A 7,422-nucleotide genomic window follows, 5' to 3' on the forward strand; every position below is an offset into this window, starting at 1 on the left:
AATGATTCTAACCTTGGCAGCCTGGCTTCAAAGCCTCCGTACCTGTCATCTAACATTACAAAAGTAGGTCCAGTTTGAAAACTTACTTGGTGAATGCGAGGATGATGCCTGTTAATATGTGTAAACTAAAATAGTATCTTTTTAAAATGTGCAATGGTTAGGTGTTATTTCTGTTCCATGATCATTGTTTAATTTGTTTCTGTTGGGAAGCATTGTGTGGCCAACAATCATATTTCTAGGTAAGAGTTTTAAAATACTTTTTATTAATTTAAATAGGGAGAAACGATAAGCTCCCTTAATTAGTGCAACAGGTTATTTGTGTAGTAACTTCCTACATAATAAAGTGATATCAAAGAATCCCAAATACGCAGGTGCGTATGCTTCTTCACCTAAGCACCTATCCCAGCTTGATGAACTACAGTATTCATTTTTCTACCTTGTTTGTTTTTTTGCTGTAGTTGTAGTTCTTGTCAGAGGATGCAGGGATGCAGCCTGTTCATTCTTTCTGCTTTATTATAATCTATTTGATTGGGGAAAATGCAGCTTTCTTCACTTTGTCCTTTTAGTGCCCCCAGAGATAACACTTTGAGCCCTTTTTAAAGAATTTTATTAGTGATCATTATTACAAAGCTGATGCATACTACGTAAATAACATATTGGACAATTGCAAAGAATCTAGAAGTGTATAGTGTTATAACAGTGATTCCAGGGTCATAGTTCTTAACTCTTTTTTGCCCCTCTGACATTTGTTTATTTCTTCCCTAAAGTTGTAATTCAAGCAGAGAAAAAAAGATCTTTCCTTACGTCAAGTGGAAAATATACACTTCTGAGTATTGGTCTTAATCTGATAGCCGGCTCCCCTCATCCATTCATCCCTTCATAGACTATGAGTAATGTAATCCAACTCATTGAATCACTGTTGTTGTTTTTTTTTAATAAAAGTGAACTTTAAAAAAATTGTTTTCATTTAAGAGATTGTTCCTGTCAACTGATTCACTTCTCAAATGTCCAGGATTATCGTGACTGGATCAAGCATAAAGCTGGACTGGGTCAAGCCTGAAGCTGGGAGCATAGGAACAGAATACAAGTCTCCCACATGGGTGGCAGGAACCCAATTACTTGGGCCATCACCACTGCCTCCTGGGGTCTGCATGAGCAGAAAGCTGGGGTCAAAATCCAGGCAGTCAGATATGGAACACAGGCACTCTAACCGAAGTCTTAATAGCTAGGCCAAACGCCTGCCCCAAGGTGAATGCTGTTTTATGCTCTTCAATGTCACCTGGAATCAGGACTTAGAATTGTAAACCTCCCATTTCTGTTTGTATTGATCATGATTCAGACTATACTTCTACCAACTTTAGAAGGCATGGTCCAAAGATTAACAAATTCAAGTGCCCAAAATAACAGGGTTATAAACTTGACTGTCAGGATGAGTAACATACATCAGTAAATAGTGGGAACAGGGTCAAGCATGAAGTAAATGTCCACCCTAAAAGAACTTAAAGAAAAATAGTGCCAAATCTGAATTTTAAAAAATATTTTGTTTGAAAGGAAGACAAAAAGGCAAACAAATGAACAGAAATCTCCCGTCCGCTAGTTCAATCCTCATATGCCCACAACAGTCACTGCTGGGCCAAGTCAAAGCCAGGAGTTAAATCTGGGTCTCCCATGTGGATGACAGGGGCCCCAACTACTTGAGCCATCACCTGCTGTCCCCCAGGGTATGCATTAGTGGAACCTGGAATTGAGATCAGAATCAGGATTCAAACCCAGATATGAGATGTAGGTCTCTAAGCAGTATCTTTTTTTTTTTTTTAAGATTTATTTATTTTACTTGAAAGAGTTACAGAGACGCAGAAGCAGAGAGAGAGAGAGAGAAAGAGAAGTCTTCCATCTGCCAATTCACTCCCCAAATGGTCGCAACAATGGGAGCTGCTTCTGGATCTCCTGCACGGGTGCAGGGGCCCAAGGACTTGGAACATCTCTTACTACTTTACGAGGCCATAACAGAGAGCTGGACTGGAAGTGGGGCAGCCTGGACTCGAACCGGCACCCATATGGGATGCCAGCACTGCAAGCGGCAGCTTGACCTGCTATGCCATACCCCCAGCCCCTTTAAGCAGTATCTTAACCACTACATCAAATGCCCCCCATCTGACATGTTTGATTTGGTGGACTGGCTGTGAATAATTTTGTGTTAGAATATATTTCTTGTACCTGAGCTGCTAGGCAATTGATCTGGTAATGAAGTACAAATTTTTGCTACCCAGTATTCTATGGTCCTTCCTGTGTATGTGGGAGGGACTACCCATTATGTTAAAATCTCCACTTTTTAAAAGCAAAGGGGCGGCCGGCGCTGCGGCTCACTAGGCTAATCCTCCACCTTGCGGCGCCGGCACACCGGGTTCTAGTCCCGGTTGGGGCGCCGGATTCTGTCCCGGCTGCCCCTCTTCCAGGCCAGCTCTCTGCTGTGGCCAGGGAGTGCAGTGGAGGATGGCCCAAGTGCTTGGGCCCTGCACCCCATGGGAGACCAGGATAAGTACCTGGCTCCTGCCATCAGATGGCGCCATGCGCCGGCCGCAGCGGCCATTGGAGGGTGAACCAACGGCAAAAGGAAGACCTTTCTCTCTGTCTCTCTCTCACTGTCCACTCTGCCTGTCAAAAAAATAAAAAAAGCAAAGGGGCAAGTTTCTCCCTCTTCCATATCCCTCAGAGTTAAATTCCAGGTGTGCAATTTAGGATTGAGCAGGTAGATTCTCTGTGTCATTTTCCCCTTATGCATGAAACTTTTTACTGTCAAAAGAATGAGACTAACACACAAGAAGAATCCAGGAGGTGTTCAGGGCATTAAAAGACTAAATATATGAAGTCCCATGGTGACAGACCAGTGACCGGTCCCGCACTGGACCCACTTTCAATTTTGCTGTTACTCCCTCTTTTGTTTCCAAGTCTGAATGTAAAATCTCTGTAAATTTATAAACTGAGGCTAATGATTATATCTTTTTTTTTTAAAGATTTTATTTATTTATTTGAGAGGTAGGGTTACAGACAGTGAGAGGGAGAGACAGAGAGAAAGATCTTCCATCCACTAGTTCAGTCCCCAAATGGCCACAATGGCCAGAGCTGCAACGATCCAAAGCCAGGAGCCAGGAGCTTCTTCCGGGTCTCCCACGTGCAGGGCCCAAGCACTTGGGGCATATTCTACTGTTTTCCCAAGCCTTAGCAGAGAGCTGGATCAGAAGAAGAGCAGCCAGGACTAGAAACGGCACCCAAATGGGGTGCTGGTGCTGCAGGCAGAGGATTACGTACTGTGCCACAGCACCTCCCAACTAATGATTATATCTTACTTTTCTTTGTTTTCACAAAAACATGTTGCATAGTTTATTAAATATAATAGGTGCTTAAAACACATGTCATAATGATTCTCAAGTTATGCTCATAGGGAAGAATTCAGCAAGTTGGACTAAGATAATCTACTAAATTGATTTCTTTCTCATTCACATAAAAATCATGAACCTTTCAATTTTAACATTTCTTCCTTCATGTTTGTTCTTTAAAGATTAGTGAGTTTCTATAAGTTTTCAATGAAAACAGAACAAAAACTAAGGATGAACAATCAGTAGTGGATAGAACATTTTATGTAACTTAAAAATATTTCATGTATTCAGGATAATATGGGGTTGTTTATGTAAAATACAGCTGAATTTAATGTTAGAACATTAAATCTAGGGTTTTTTGGTGAAATTAAGTTTATCAATTTTTTTCCAGACAACACTACAACTTCCAAGTGTTTGTCATCTGAACACGTTTTAGAACACAGTTTAATAGATTGAACTCTATGTCTTCTTTATTGCTGGACTTAGTACCAGTTATCCTACAGTCCTAAAATCATTGAAGTGGTAAGGTTGTCCTTGGAAAGAACTCCCAAATTAAATACTTATTTTTAAAATGAAAGCTAATTTTCTACTTTTATGTTTTATAATGTTTAAAATATTATATTTTAGAGTTATAAATATGTGAGTTAGGGACCAGCATTGTGGTACAGCAGGTTAAACCTCTGCCTGCAGTGCTGGCATCCCACATGGACACCAGTTCAAGTTCCAGCTACTTGGCTTCCAATCAGCTCTCTGCTAATGCATCTGGGAAAGCAGCAGAAAACGGGCCAAGTACTTGGGTCCATGATACCCACGTGGGAGACCCGGATGGAGTTCCAGGCTCTTGGCTTTGGCCTGGCCCAACCCTGGCCTTTGCAGCCATCTGGGGAGTGAACCAACAGGTGGAAGATTCTTTCTCTCTCCCTCTCTCTCTTTCTCTCTCTCTCTCTCAATCTCTGTAATTCTGCCTTTCTCTTTCTCTTTATCTAACTTTGACTGTCATATAAATACATAAAGTTTAAAAGAAAAAATTACCTTTCCTTTGTATTCCCATCTTCCTTCATGGTCTCTTTTTAAAACAAAACAAAACAAAAATGTTGCTACTTACAACTAGAATATGTCATACCAGGTATTCAATTTAAGGCACAGAGGTCTTAAACCTCTCATTATTATGAAGAAGTTCAAATCCTCACATGACAAGCTTCTGTATTATTTTTTCTTAAAGATTTATTTTATTTATTTGAAAGACAGTTACAGAGAGAGGTAGAGACAGAAAGAAAGAGAAAGGTCTTCCATCTGCTGGTTCACTCCCCACATGGCTGCAATAGCCAGAACTGGGCCAATCCGAAACAGGATCCAGGAGCTTCTTCCAGGTCTCCCACTTGGGTGCAGGGGCCCAAGGACTTAGGCCATCTTCCACTGCTTTCCCAGGCCCATTAGCAAGGAGCTGGATCAGAAGTGGAGCAGCTGGGACTCCAACCAACATGCATATGGGATGCTGGCTTTGCAGGCCAGGCTTTAACCCACTGTGCCACAGTGCCAGCCCTTAGACATGGAAGTTCTAAGCAAATGATTGATAAAGCAAAATCGAGGGTGGAGAGTGAGCATTGCTAATCCAGCTTGCTGCTAATGCAAATCCTGGGAGGCAGTCGTGATGGCGGAAGTAACTGGATTTCTGTCATCTACCTAGAGAACTGGAATTGAGTTCCTGGCTCCTAGCTTGGGCCCCTGATCCCAGCCATTGTATGTGAGCCAGCAAAAAGGAGCACTCTCTGTTTCTCAAATTAATTAATTAAAAAAATAAAGGAGTCTGAAGAACATATGGAGAAGTGTTCTCCATAAAAAGGTGGAGAAATTGTCTGTTTTTGTGAGATAACAGGAAATAGAGTATTAATGGACACATACCTGCGAAGGTATTTGGAGGCAGAATTAAGAACAAGTGAGTTGCCTTCAGTGATCCACTTCTGTACCAAGTGGTCATTTTATACAATTAACAGAAAAGGATGGCTAGGCAAGTAACAGAATTCACTGGAAAGCATTTTATGTCCATTTCAGAATGACTCTTTTTTGGAGAGCTGCCCGCATTTCTTCACCTGGCCGCTTACCACCTCCAGGCCAGGGGCCCAAGGTCTCCCTCCTGAGCCCTGGGGCAGGCGGCCTGGTGAAGGCTTCGGACTCTTCTGTGGCCACCCTGGTGCCACAGAAGTAGGCCGAAGGCTCTGAAATGCGAGAGGCAATCTTCCATGAGTGTGGTAGGGCCCGTCAGGGGCTCTTGGAAAACCTGCGGTCCATCATGAAGTTCCAGAACATGGAAAATCACTCTTTTGAGTATCAGAAAAAGGAAGGAGAAAAGATCCGGAAGAAACATCCCGACAGGGTCCCCGTGATTTTTGGAGAAGGCACTTAAGCCAGTGTGCCAGACCTGGTCAAGAGGAAGTACCTAGTGCCCTCTGACCTCACTGTTGGCCAGTTCTACTTAATCCGGAAGAGGATGCCCCTGAGCCCCGAGAGCACCTTATTCTTTGTCAACAATACTCTCTCTCCCATTAGTGCCTCCATGGGCCAGCTGTATGAGGACAACCATGAGGAAGACTATTTTCTAAATGTGGCCTACAGCAATGGGAGTGTCTATGGGAAATAAGTGTTGGAAGCCCAGCAGATGGGAGCACTTAGACTTGGGGGTAAGGAAGGGGTGTGTGTGAGACCTGGGGAAAGAGCAGAAGGTTCCTACCATGGAGGAGACAGAACTTGAAGACGTGGAGAAGAGATTACACAGCACACGCTATCATATTTTCACATGCTCAGTTCGTACTTTTTGCTGCTTCCTCAGCCCAGGGAGAAAGCATATCAGAACAGAGCTGTTGGATTTGGATTGGATTTGAGGAAGGATTGTGGATGGCATAGTTTTACAGCGTTGCTGAGAATTTTTATACGGTTTTATAGGAGGATCAGAAGGGTGGGCCGGGGCGGGGCACAGATGGTTGTGGTCCAATGGTGACTCCCTTCTCACCATTCTAGTTTTTGACAGTCACATGAGACCAAAAGAGGAGGGAATGGGAATGTTTGACAATGTGTGGTGGTGGATTGTCGCTCCCCCATTCGTGGAGGAACGACACTGGACCCCGCGCTGTTCTTTCTGCCCGGCCCTTCCCAGGTTTGCTGCCGTTCGTTCCCCCACTTGCGGAGGAACAATGCTGTCCCGGGTTAGCTGCCGGCCCCCCCACCTCCGCAGAGGGGCGGCACCCCTGCCACTTTCCCCGCTTCCACGGAGGAGCGGCACACCGCTGGCCGGCTCTCAGGGGTTGCGCAGATGTTCTTCAGATGTTCCTGGTGCATGTTGTTTCTCTCCTCCTGTATAGTCCTCTTCCACCAATCCATACTCTGCTGCCCACATGCCGAGCACGCTGCTCTCCTCCAATCAGAAGCAGGATCAGCTCCTGCAGCTTATCAGTCAAACTGGCGAGAGGCAGCTGTGTAGGAGTTGTTTGCTGTCTCTCAGCACCATATTGTGGGAGATCAGATGCATAGAATTAGTCTTAGTAGTTCCAGTAATTTAGTCGTCTCGGTTGCTCCCCACAGTGGATGGTGCCTTTTGGAAATTAAGCCCATTGTAACTGAGGCACTGTGGTCTTCCACGATTCCTCCCTTCCACCCAAATCATATTGTCACACAGAAACATCTCAGTGCCACCCCAGTGATGGTAACAGACACAGGCAGAAATTGAGATGGCACTCTCTCACCCTGAAAACAGGGGTCTGCCCTGAAGGTGGTTGTGATTGTGAGGTAGGTAGGCTACCTAGCACTGGACTGGAATGGACTTGAGTGCTGAGCCTGTCTGTCTAATCAGTGCTCTCTCTGATGCCCCTTGTCCCACACCTCCCTTGGGATATAATGGGCCTCAGACCTTTCCAGTTGCAGGCTAAAACTACTCCCTAGTGTATCCTCTAGTGTTTCCAGGTGTAGGGACAGAGCTGTCTTAGCTGTGGAAGGGGCAGGTGGCTCTGCAACTGCCGCTCATCCAGATTTCCTCCTCTCCTGCTGCGGTGCC

The 7,422-nt window shown here is 44.5% G+C and overlaps 1 pseudogene; it reads left to right on the top strand.

Annotated features, from left to right (window-relative positions):
• The first annotated feature begins 5,667 nt into the window (after window positions 1-5,667).
• On the top strand, window positions 5,668-6,037 carry LOC100338813 (gamma-aminobutyric acid receptor-associated protein-like 1 pseudogene; annotated as a pseudogene).
• The last annotated feature ends 1,385 nt before the right edge of the window (window positions 6,038-7,422 follow it).

Source organism: Oryctolagus cuniculus, chromosome 3, assembly GCF_964237555.1.
Source record: "Oryctolagus cuniculus chromosome 3, mOryCun1.1, whole genome shotgun sequence".
In the NCBI taxonomy this organism is placed as follows: domain Eukaryota; kingdom Metazoa; phylum Chordata; class Mammalia; order Lagomorpha; family Leporidae; genus Oryctolagus; species Oryctolagus cuniculus.